Raw genomic sequence first — 12,951 nt, forward strand, 5'->3', positions numbered from 1 at the left:
GTCTAGCACACCCTCAGCTGGGTGGACGGAAGACATATTAGGTGTGGTACTACTGTTCAATACCAAAATCGTTCAGGCCTAGGTCGGGACTTTGTGTTCTGTCACTGCAACGAAAATCAGACAAAACTGACCTGTTGGCATATGTGTGAATGCCGATTTTCGATAAGAAGTTCAGAAATTTTAATTTCGCAGAATCCGAATGAACATCCCCAAAGCTGAAGTAGAAACCTACAAATACTTCCAAACTACATCAAAAATCTTACAAAACTCATTGGCTTTCCTCATGCATTTGATGCACAATGTCAATGAAGAACTTTTCAGATTTGCTTTCAGCTTAGATATTGTGGTAATTAGAGAGCTGAGTCACTTTACACATAGTCCTAATGTAACAGAGCAGAAATCTATTTCATGCTCTGTAGTAAAATAATTACACCTTAATCATATGATTATGATAAATGCACTTCAATCAGCTTCGCTGTAATTATGTTGAACGAATCCTCTGATTGGTAGTTTTGACAATCAGCATTTGTGTTGATTTGGTTTACAGTCCTCCTAACATATTCGTGTTCATAAATGAGGATTTGGATTAGAATTGAGGTTATTATGTGTACTTCGTGTAATGTTAATTCAAGGTGTCCATAGACAGGTGATCTTTAACTACCCTGACCAGACGCCCCATTTTACCTGGGACACGTCGCAGATTCATGGTCCCCTGTCCCAGGCTGCAATGTGTCCCAGGTTATGTCCCACTTTTGGCCGCTGGGTGTCCCAGCCGTGGGACTCTGTGGCCTTATCAGGTAATGTTTGCCTCATTTACCATTTGCGGAGTCAGAGTAATCGTTTCTGCTGAATTTCATGTGTCAGAGGTAACGGTTGTTGCAATTCATGTTTCAGGGGTAACAGTTGCTGCAGTTATTATTTTATGGTCATAGACACTGCATTTTCTACTTTGGGGTTATTGTTGCAGCATTTTCCATTTTGGGGGCTCATGATTATTAAATGTAATGCTAATACTGTAGCATCAACAGCTTGTTCAGATTTTGCGCACAATCTAATCCCACCATAGTCATAGTCTAATGTCCTACGATATTATTATGTATCACTGGCATCTACTTATGTCCTTGGCGGAGCTCACAATCTAATCCCTGCCATAGTCAAACTCTAATGTCCCGCCCTATCATTATTATGTATTTATGTAGCACTTGCATCTTCTGCAGCACTTTACAGAGTACATAGTCATGTCATGGACTGATATCCATTAGGCAAATCTCCCATTTCACCACATCATTGTGGGAACACTGCTTTCTTATGTGTTGGGGGAACATTGCCTAATTACCTTTTAGGGTCACTTTGCCTATCTGTGTTTTGGTAGGAAACCCTGGCCCACTGCCTCAGAGTTGCATTACAGGCCGCTCCACCGACACCATGTCATGGACATGCCCATTTTTCCCACCGCGGTCATGGACATGCCCATTTTTAGGCGCGGCGTGCAAAGTGTGCCACACTAGCACCCTCAAATCACCCCCCCCCCCCCCTCCCGTCCCAGGTTGAGCCAAGAAAAATCTGGTCACCGTACTTTAACTAGTGTTGCTGTTATCAAAGTTGAATGTTGACCATTATTTATCTGTATAGGCACATACAGACTTTTCAAATTCCACAAGAGCTGCACCGGACGAAACAGACATTGTCACCTCTCATGAAGCAGTCTGCTGACCACGACATGGGTTAGGTCCCTCTCACATCCTTACTTGATTAATTAATCTAGCCATTATTTACAGTTAATTAAACCATAGCTCATAAATCTGTATAAAGTTCTAGTTCAGTGCTCACCAAGGCAAGTTCAGTGCTGCACAACACCAAATTGGATGGAGAGACCAACAAACAAACAAACAAGCAAACAAGTCAACAGCTCCTGTGTTATTTATAGGATCCATTTAGACATCTGTTTTGAATGTGTTCATTGTGTCTGTTGATGTAGAGGGATGCAAAGTCTCGATGCTGCATAACTTTTCCAGACACTGCATGAAACCCGGACATGTCACAGACTGCATGGTATCTGATTACACGCACAGCAGGCTGTACATCGGATCCGCTGTGCTGTGTCTATAGTGATAATCCAGCACGAATGTGGACCTAGACTTATTATTTATTTCTTTATTTAAGTATTTAAATAGCGCCGACATATTACGCAGCGCTGTACAGAGTATATGGTCTTGTCACTAACTGTCCCTCAGAGGGGCTCACAATCTAGTCCCTACCATAGTCATATGTCTATGTATGTATCGTGTAGTGCATGTATAATAGTCTAGGACCAATTTATGGGGAAACCAATTTACTTATCTGTATGTTTTTGGGATGTGGGAGGAAACCGGAGTGGCGAAGGAGCCTTATTCTAGTTTTCATAGATGAAAACAAAATGTTTAGTCAAATAAAACACTAATTTCTCAGGCCTGGGGCCCACTAGAGCAGGACTTCCCAACCCTGTCCTCAACTACCAACAACAGTGCATGTTTTGGGGAAGTCCAGAGGTAATTAATCAGCTCTGCTGAGAGACGAATTACCTCAATTGAGAATGACAGGGGCTGAACAATTAGGGAGGCCTCACATGGACCAGTGACAATCACCATTAGTTATAGGTGTTAGGTGAGAGGAGTTTAGGCCTGTCAGGGATTGCTCAACATCCAGTTCAAGTTCCCTCTCTGAGGTGAGCGGGATGTTGATTGGCTGAAAAGTACTGCAGTGCAGGGAAGCCTGTGGGAGGTCTCTGATTGGTCGGCGAAGCAGGTGTTATGTTTAGACAGGTGTTACTATGCCTAGAAGAAGATTAGGCCGACCAATCAGGAGGGTTTTGAGTATATATAAAGGAGGTCCGTTCCTCACATTAGCTGCCAGTCACCCCTGTGGCATAGGTGAGCTCCCCACCCACCCCTTTCCCCCTTTTTGTTTGATATTTATATTAATAAAAAAAAAAAAAAAAAAAAAAAAAAAGATTCGTCGTGGTCAAATTTTATTTGGATGGTTTGAAGTTTGGGGTCGTATTTCTTGTTGTTTTATTGCATATCTGAACTGTGGTAGTTAGATATGAAGAAATAGTGGTTATTGCAAGGTTTTATAAAAGTTGTTTCATCGACCTCAATTTATTTATTTCAAGTAATTTATTACATTTATATTTACCAAATAAAATTGGCCACGGCCTTTGAAATGCCAGCTCTGGAGTCTTATTTGTATGTCATTTATGTTTAGTTTAAGATAAATGGGGTTGGGAGGGTATTGTCTACAGGTCCATGTTTGTGGTTTTCTGCAAAACATGCACTAAAGCACTTTCTGCAGCTCTTATGGTGTTAAAAGTGGAGGGGAACTCAAAGTAGCGATTGTGATTTGGCCATATCGCTATTGCAGGGCCTGCAGCATTTTGGAAGCGACTGAGCTTCAATGTAAAATATAGAAGAGCTGCAGAATTGATTTAGAATCAGTTTTCAAAAGTGATCTTGCAGCGAATCTGTGGGCGATTTCCAATTACATTTAAACTACTTGCCGGGTCTCCATTCTGAGTTCAATTTCTGACGAATTTCGTCATGTAGCCCCGTCCCCTACCACAAGAGGTCAGAAGCGTGTCTCTATATGGAGATAAAGAAGCGCGTATGAATTCTTCTGCCTGGGGGTGGGGCTAAATGCCGGAAGGCGGCAGAAATTGAACCCGGGGACCCAGCATATAATTTAAACTAACACTGGATAAATATTTTGCTACCGTAATTAGTTATCTGTAGTGGGTCCCAGGCCTCAGTATTTTACTGCTAAACATAAGTAACAAATCCTACAGTAAGTCTGCAGTGTTTCTACTTCCTGCTTTCATGAAAACAGACATAGGGCTAACATCTTGTGTTTACAAATTAGCTGCTCTGCCATGACAGAGGATATTCCCGAGCTGACACAGCTGAAGAGATCAAATTACGGTGTTGATTAGTCACGGATGGGGAGGGGGGGGGGGTAAGATAGGCTAAACTCTCTGAATACATACAGGGTGCATTTCTCTATGTTTTCCTTCTATCCTGTGCAAGAGTTCAGATCCACTCTAAGTACTTTATATATATGAATACTTTGGTGTAGGAAAGAGCCCGGGATATATTTTACTTTTCCTGCACTAACTTTATATTTTACTGATGAACAAAAATGCTGTCATGTTACCATGTTTTATCAAGCCTGAAAACTGAGCAACACTTCTTAACAAAACTTTTACTGTAGCCTAATGCTTTTCACGCGGAAGGATTTTTTTTCATGATCTCGCAGAGGCTTTTAGCAATGTTTTTATATTTAGCTAGCAGACAATAACCTGAGGCGTTGCAGTCAATTACGGCTCTCAGAGCTTCAGCGAAGACTGGAAGCGGGGAGCGTTTAATCTAGCCTTGTGATTCCTAATGTGATTTAGAACATGACCCTTTACATGGTACATTTTCTGAGAGTAGCATGAAATCTTTAACACCACTATAAAACCCAAGTGGACTAATGAAAATAAATAAGGTAAACAATTGTTGGGACGTGAGTTTATAAAATCCCGTGGCATTGTAAGCAATGAAACTGAGGTTAGGGATAAGAAGGAAGAGTTATTATAGCTGTGCTGGAGAATCTAAATACAAGTGCCTCTGTCTTTGTAAGTGGGATGCTTAAAGGGTGGTGAGAATAATATGGAGGCTGACATATTTATTTCCTTTTAAAGAGAATCTGTATTGTTAAAATCGCACAAAAGTAAACATACCAGTGTGTTAGGGGACATCTCCTATTACCCTATGTTACAATTTCGCCGCTCCCCGCCGCATTAAAAGTGGTTAAAAACAGTTTTAAAAAGTTTGTTTATAAACAAACAAAATGGCCACCAAAACAGGAAGTAGGTTGATGTACAGTATGTCCACACATAGAAAATACATCCATACACAAGCAGGCTGTATACAGCCTTCCTTTTGAATCTCAAGAGATCATTTGTGTTTCTTTCCCCCTGCATCTCTCATGCACTGAAGTTTCAGGCTGCTTGTTTCTTCCTGCAAATAGCTTTGCCCTTGTCTGTAATTCTTCAGTATGTGAAAGCCCAGCCAGCTCAGAGGACGATTTATCCAGCTTGTAAAAGATAAGAGAGAAGAGAGAAGCTGCTCTAATCTAAATAACACACAGGCAGTGTGCATAGAGGGGCCTGGAAGTGGGAGTTCATAGCAGAACCACAACACTGAAGAACTTGGCAGCCTTCCAGACACAGGCCGACAAGTCTGACAGGGGAAAGATACATTGATTTATTACAGAGACTGTGATAGTACAAAGTGCTGCAGTAAGCCAGAACACATTAGAATAGCTTTTGGAACTTGTAGGATGATAAAAAACAGGATGCAATTTTTGTTACGGAGTCTCTTTAAGCTGTATAGTGTACTGGTTAACGGCTCTGCCTCTGACACAGGAGACCTGGGTTTGAATCTCAGCTCTGCCTTTTTATTAAGCTAGCACCTATTCAGTAAGGAGTTCTTAGGCTAGATTCCCTGTAGAGCGCGTCCTAGTAGTGGCTGCAGCTCAAGTGCTTTGAGTCCACCAGGAGAAATGTGCAATATAAATGTTATTTGTCTTGTTTAGACTAGTATTCCCAACACTATTACAGCTATTAGAGAAAAAAAAAATTCAAATTTTTAGATAAATTAAAAGAATGAACCATTCATTGATGAATTCAGTGACAGAGATGTTCACGTGGATATCTAAAATGGCGTATCACCCTATGTGCTTGATGAATAAAAGGCAGGTAAATCTGCCATGCCAGAGAATTTACTGGTACTAATGGCAGGGAAGCAGCACCAGCTACACTATTAGGATAACGCGCACGTTGCCCATAACATTAGTATCAACACATTTACCGGCCTTTTCTGCATCAGGCCCTAAATTAGCTACAGTCTATGGCCGTGATTTTAATGCCTTTACATACTGCTTCTTAACCTCCTTGGCGGTAACCCCGAACGTAGTTCGGGGTAAGCCGCGCAGGAGGTTTTCTCCGGCCCTGCTGGGCCGATTTGTTTAATTTTTTTTTGCTGCACGCAGCTAGCACTTTGCTATCTGCGTCAGCACACCCATCGCGCTATCCGCACGCCCCCCCCCCCCCCAGACCCCGTGCGCTGCCTGGCCAATCAGTGCCAGGCAGCGCTGAGGGGTGGTTCGGGACTCCCAATGACGTCCCGACGTCGGTGACATCATCCCACCCCGTCGCCATGGCGACGGGGGAAGCCCTCCAGGAAATCCCGTTCTTTGAACGGGATTTCCTGATCGAAGAGGGCGGGGGGATGCCGCTGAGCAGCGGCTATCATGTAGCGAGCCCTGGGCTCGCTACATGATATAGGAAAAAAAATTTTTTTTAAAACTGCGGCGCTCCCTCCTGGCGGATTTTTTTATACCGCCAGGGGGGTTAAAGAGGAACTGTCGCGAAAATCTTAAAATTTAAAACTAATAAGTTAATTTCTTCCAGAGTAAAATGAGCCATAAATTCCTTCTCTCCTATGTTGCTGTCACTTACAGTAAGTAGTAGAAATCTGACAATACTGACCGATTTTGGGCTAGTCCATCTCTCCATAGGGGATTCTCAGCATGGCCTTTATTCTTTATAAAGACATTCCTTCAAAAAGATTTATACAAAGATGCTGGTCAGCCTGCCTGCTCACTGCACACTTTTTTGGCAGTTGGACGGAGCAACTGCTATTCACTAAGTGCTTTTTAAAATAAAGAAAACCCTGAGAAACCCCCCCCCCCCCCCCCATTTGAAGATGGGCTAGTCTAAAATCTGTCGGTAATGTCAGATTTCTACTACTTACTGTAAGTGACAGCAACATAGGAAAAAAGTAATTTATAGCTCATTTGACTCTAGGAGAAACATACTTCTTATTTGTATATGTTTACATGTATGAAAAATTTTAAGATTTTTGCAACAGAGGTCCTTTAAAGCTTTGCAATAGTTCTATTTTTATTACTTTGTCAGCTGTTTAACCACGTGCCACTTTTGAAACTCATGGGTCGTTCACTAAAGGAACTAATTTTGCTGATTCATGTCTATGTGCATATTTATAAAACATTTCAACTGATATTGTTTAAAATGAAATAAATATGGTAGCCTCCATATTCCCCTGGTGACAGTTGTCCTTTAAATGTTAAGCTATGTTCACAGTGGGAGTTGAACTGCATTCCCTGTAAAGACCAGAACAGAAAAGTCACACTGTACTGCGCCCATTGCATTGCTTACAGTAAAGCATACTGTCAATGAAAAGTATGCTTTACTAGTACTGTTAGTGTGTGCGTTATGCAGTAGGTTGTCTTTTTTAAATGGACTTCTCCAGACTGGGAAAATTACCATAAAATATAGAACAGATAGCACTACAAAGTAAAGCCCACACAGACGCTGATCAAGACAAGCAAAAAAGTCCTAAGGTTCACTTCAAGCACCTGCAGAAAAACGTGACGAGATAATGTTCCCCAGAAACAGACGAGAGCTTCCACCTCACCCTCAAGACAGGGCACTCACCCTTTGACAATGACCCTCAGTTAGATGGGTCTAGGATACTAAGGGCCCATTCACACCAGAAGTGCTTTTCTGGGCGTTTTGCGATTTTTTAAAATCGATCCCATTCACTTTCATCAAAATCACAGTAAAAATTGCAGTAAAATCGCTGTGCATACGCGATCTTGTACACGAAAATCGCTGCAATTTTTCAGCGATTTTAATGAAAGTGAATGGGAGCGATTTTCAAAGCCGCTAATCAATCGCAAAACGCTCAGAAAAGTGCTTCTAGTGTGAATGGGCCCTAAGGCAATCCCCAGCCTGTCACAAATGCTCTGTTCACTTCAACTGTCAGGATCTTTACAGACGGCACTCAACTGGCTTCCAAACTTGCGTTTATCGAATCATTTAGCAATTACACGACATGTTTCAGGGACATCCCCTTCATCAGGTGTACACCTGATGAAGGGGATGTCCCCGAAACATGTCGTGTAATTGCTAAATGATTCGATAAACGCAAGTTTGGAAGCCAGTTGAGTGCCGTCTCCTTATTGATGAAAATTGTACTGTGTGTGAAGTGGTGACCCACGGGAGAGTTGAGCACCGGCGACCTGGGCTGAGTCAGGCCTGTGGAGGAGGTTACCCAGGGGAACAGACCTTAGGATCTTTACAGAGCATACACCTCAAAATATAAACATGTGTCACTCTATAGCGTAAAACCACTAAAAAATGTATAAAAGTTAAGACAGCGGACATACACATCATGGTCACAGGCTCTACCCCATGCGATGGCTGCCTGTTGTGCCCCTCACCTTTGCGCCCTCCAGGCTCGCCTCCAACAAGTCATGCTGATTCACTTCTTCATTGGCAGGGGTGCCCGACTAGTTTCGTCAGCTGTGTGGCTCATCATTATAAGTGGGAAAATTACCAGGGGAATCACATAGTAGGGGATCTCCTACTAGGATAATCATTCAGCCGCTATTTCACGCTGCAAAAATATGCATACAATTAACATGTATTTTTCATTAAAGAGAACCTGAGGTGGGGTTCTGACAATGAAATTCGCATCCAGAGGCTGGGTCTGCCTATACAGCCCAGCCTCTGTTGCTATCCAGATCCCCCTAAGTCCCCCCTGCGCTCTGCGATCACCCATAAATCACAGCCACGCTGTGCGGGCTGTGTTTACCTCTGTAGTGTCAGCCTCCTGCATACCTCCGGTCCCCGCCTGTGTCCCTTCCCTCCAATCAGCGCGGAGGGAAGGGATGCGGGCAGGGATCGGAGCTATGCAGGAGGCGGGGGGAGCAGCAGACTGACAGTACAGAGTTAAACAGCCCGCTGTGACATGTGCGTGTCGGCAGTGCGGCTGTGATTTATGGGTGAGCGCGGGGGGGATCTGGATAGCAACAGAGGCTGGGCTGTATAGGCAGACCGACGCAGCTTCTGTATGCGGATTTCATTGTCAGAACCCCACCTCGGGTTCTCTTTAAAGAACAAGCGACACCCAGACACCCATGCTAACCTACAAATAAAAAACACATATAGTAGATAAATACTAGTTCTACTTACATAACAGACGTATTGTGCTATCCACGTTATGAATCCTGTGAATTTTATAAAGGAAAAGCAGAAACTCCTATTGTAGGCAGTGGCCATTTTGCCAAGCTAATGCTGACATCATATCCTCCCTGACTCTTGTTTCCCCCTCCCCCCTCCCTTCTCTTGCTCATTGTGTATTCATTAGCTGCCCTTCAAACACTCCCACTGAGGTGTATACCAGGAACTGCAATGTCTTTTTGTTTCTCCTCCATTCGCTGAGTCACCTCAGCCTTGCTTGTAAACACAAGTGAGCAGAGGGTGTTTCAGATAAGCAACTGGCAGGGTAATAAATGGAAGAGGAGGAATATATTATAGATAAAAAGAACTCCCAGCATTCAACTGTTTGGCACTGACTACTTAAGGGCTAGTGCTCCTAAAGTATGTGATAACGCCAAATCATAACAGCAGAAAAAGTTTTGCAAGTTTTGAATGCAGGATTAGCATCTTTATCACTTAATACACCCAGGCCAGTTGCTGTTCAAATTTGATTTTTATGGTGACAATACAGCTTTAAAGGGGCACTATAGCAAAAATTATGCTGTTCCGTTATCCCCACCATCAGTTATTTAATATTGACAGCATACATTTCACCATAGAGTTTGTGTTAAAAAAATTGCTTCTAATACAAACTCTACTCTCCTACACAGCTGAGCTGGGCCATTACATCAGCTCTTCCTGATAAGAAAGCATCAAGCTGAGCCATTTCCCTGCTCTCTGCTAGCAGACTTCTGTCTTTGCATCAGCTGAATAATAGCATGGCTCACACACTCCAGTGACCTGCTATTACTTTTCACATGTAGCTATAAAGTAAATTAATAAACAGGCTGCTATGGTAATTTGTTACATAATTCATGTGAAAAGCAATAGCAGGGCTCTGGAGTGTGTGAGCAGCATTCTAAAGGTGGCCACTAATGGTCCAATTTCTAGCAAAAAATCGTTTGAGCGATCAGATATTCTGATCGGATGAAAAATCGTTCAGTACACCATCAACTAACTAATCATTGCTTCCTATCTATCACGACCAACAAGAAAATCCAAATTTTGGTTCGATGAAAATTCAATTGGACGATTGTTTTTATAATCGTTCATTATCGATTGTGCCCATCAACTGAGATCATTTACAACCAATCCGATCAGAATTTCTGGTCGCTCGAACAATTTTTTTCCCTAAATTGGACCGTTAGTGGCCAGCTTAAATCAGCTGTTGCAAAGACAGTAGTCTGCTAGCAGATTGAAGGGAAACAGCTCAGCCCGACACTTTCTTATCAGGAAGTGCTGATGTAATGACGCAGCTCAGCCGTGTAGGAAAGTAGAATTAGTGTTGTTAGGGCCCATTCACACTAAAAATCGCAAAACACTAGCACTCAGCGCTAGCGTTTTGCGTGGGTGATTTTACCGTGAATAACATGGTACAATCACTGTACACTCTTGTGATTTTTGAGCGATCACGATTAGCGCTTTTTAAGTACTGTATCGCGATTGCTCTAGAATTGCGGTAAAATGCTGCATGCACCACATTTTGCAATTGCCGTTAATCGCGAATCACTCATGATTGGTGGCAATCAGATCACTGCCATTACGCTAGTATAGCGCTAGCAATTTAAAAAGCTAGTGCTTTGGCGATTAGCCGGAATCGTCCACTAATCACCCCAGTTTGAATGGGCCCTTAGAAGCTATTTTTTTCAACACAAGCTATGGTGAAATGTATGCTGTCCACGTTAAATAACTGATGGTGGGGATAATGGAACAGCATACATTTTGCCATAGTGCCCCTTTAACTTAGAATTATTTGCATCTCATTGACCACCCCACAAAACACTAGTTTTCACTAGGGGTGGTCAATGAGATTCAAATAATTTAATAATTTTGAGTTTTATGCTAATTGTATGCTAATGTATGCAGCTTGATAACCGTCTGCTACAGCAACATTGGATTGGCGCATTTCCAATCTGTATATATTTGCATAAAGTTAGCATAAAAATCTCAGCATTGGACCAGAGTATTTTTGGCTGATCTGTGCTGCGTGGGCTCTCCAGCCCGCAGCACAGATCAGGATTGTGGCATTTTCAGACTCCCCCCCCCCCTTTTTTCCCCACTAGGGGGATGTCCTGCTGGGGGGTCTGATCGGCGCCGCTCTGTGTGGCCGAGCGGGGAGGCTCCTCAAAGCCCCTCCGCAGCGATATACCTCCCTCCCTCTTCTTCCCTCCCTCTCGCTATGGGCGGCACAGGACGGCGATTCATCCTGTATCGCCTCTAATAGGCTTTAGCCTATCAGACGGTGGCGATCCCCGGCCAGATCAGAGGCCGGGGATCGCCGATCTCCTTATTTGATGTAAACACAGGGGATTTCTTCCCCGCGCATTTACATTTCGCCTGCGAGCTACGATCGGAGGCTCGCAGGCTGTTCACGGAGACACCCTCCATGAACTGACATGGAACGGAAACACCACTTCGACCTGCCGACGCCTATCGGCGTTAGGTGGTCGTTAAGTGGTTAACTGACCATCTCTATTTTTCACAAGTTTTCAAAATTCACATTTTCAGTGATGATTCTGAGAATTTATACCAAACAGGAACCACATGATATGTTAATATGCATGTGGCTGGGAATGGAAGAGACACCAAGTATCATTTAAAACACATCTTAGGCAGAGATTTCTTCTCTGACTCCAGGATCATGTGGTCTCCATTATACACTTTGGCTGCACTCACAATTGCACTGATCACACTACTGCACATGTTGGGCACAGATGAACCCTGGAGTACAGTGTTCAAGATGAATTCCAGTTTGCTGAAAGAAAAACACCAACTTAGCTGTATTTAATAAAAGAAGTCTAGAAATCTTCATTTATCTGTGTGAGTGTAGTAACACAAGCCATTTCAGTGAGCAGTATCTTAAAACAGTGCTCACCAACCCTGTCCTCAAGGTCCACCAACAGTGCATGTTTTGTGGAAATCCATAGTAGTAGGTAATCAGCTCTGCTGAGACACTAATTACCTCATCTGTGCATGTTTGTGGTTTTCTGGGAAACGTGTACTGTTGGTGGGCCTGGAGGATAGAGTTGGGGAACACTGCCTTAAAGGACACCTGAATTGAGAGGAATATGAAGACTGCCATATTTATTACCTTTTAAGCAATACCAGTTGTCTTGCATGATCCTGCCAATCTTTCTAGTCAGTAGTGTCTGAACCACACACCAGAAAGAAGCATGCAGCTAATCTTTGCAGACTTTTGTTAGAAACACTTGATTATTCTTATTATTTAGTATATATATGGCGCCAACATCTTCCGCAGCACTATACAGAGTATATTGTCTTGTCACTTAACTATTCTTCAGATGGGCTCACAATCTAATCCTTAACATAGTTATATGTCTATGTAGCCATTAGGCTTCTAATGCCAAATTTTGGGGGAATCCGATGAACTTATCTGTATGTTTTTGGGAAGTGGGAGGAAACTGGAGTGCCCAGAGGAAACCCACGCAGACACAGGGAAAACATAAAAACTCCTCGCAGATAGTGTCCTGGCTGGGGTTTGAACCAGGGAGGGACACAGTTCAGCAAGGCGAGAGTGCTAACCATGCTGCTCTGATCGTATTACGTATTGGAGGCAAAGGATCAGCAGGACACCCAGGCAATTTGCATTGTTTAAAAAGAAATAAATATGGTGGGCTCCATAACCCTCTCACTTTAGGCTCCCTTTAAAGAAAGTGCTGAGTGGGATTGCTATGACTGCATGACTTACCTGAAAGCTGTAGAACAGAAAACAGTGCATCACCAGCGTCCCTTTTAGTTTACAATATTATTGCCTAAGGCGCCGTTCTTACATAACAGAATTCGCGTGT

At 43.0% G+C, this 12,951-nt stretch overlaps 1 protein-coding gene across 6 annotated transcripts in view; it reads right to left on the bottom strand.

Annotated features, from left to right (window-relative positions):
* The window catches only part of NRK (Nik related kinase), a 506,445-nt gene that overhangs the window by 338,006 nt on the left and 155,488 nt on the right, over positions 1-12,951 (bottom strand). Inside the window, exon 3 of one of the 6 annotated variants that reach the window (XM_068251060.1) lies at positions 8,323-8,498. The exons of the other annotated variants lie outside the window; for them this stretch is intronic. The gene's annotated coding sequence lies outside the window, so the exon portion shown is untranslated. The remainder of the gene's footprint in view (positions 1-8,322; positions 8,499-12,951) is intronic. 6 annotated transcript variants of the gene reach the window in all.

Source organism: Hyperolius riggenbachi, chromosome 8 (genome assembly GCF_040937935.1).
Source record: "Hyperolius riggenbachi isolate aHypRig1 chromosome 8, aHypRig1.pri, whole genome shotgun sequence".
Lineage (NCBI taxonomy): Eukaryota > Metazoa > Chordata > Amphibia > Anura > Hyperoliidae > Hyperolius > Hyperolius riggenbachi.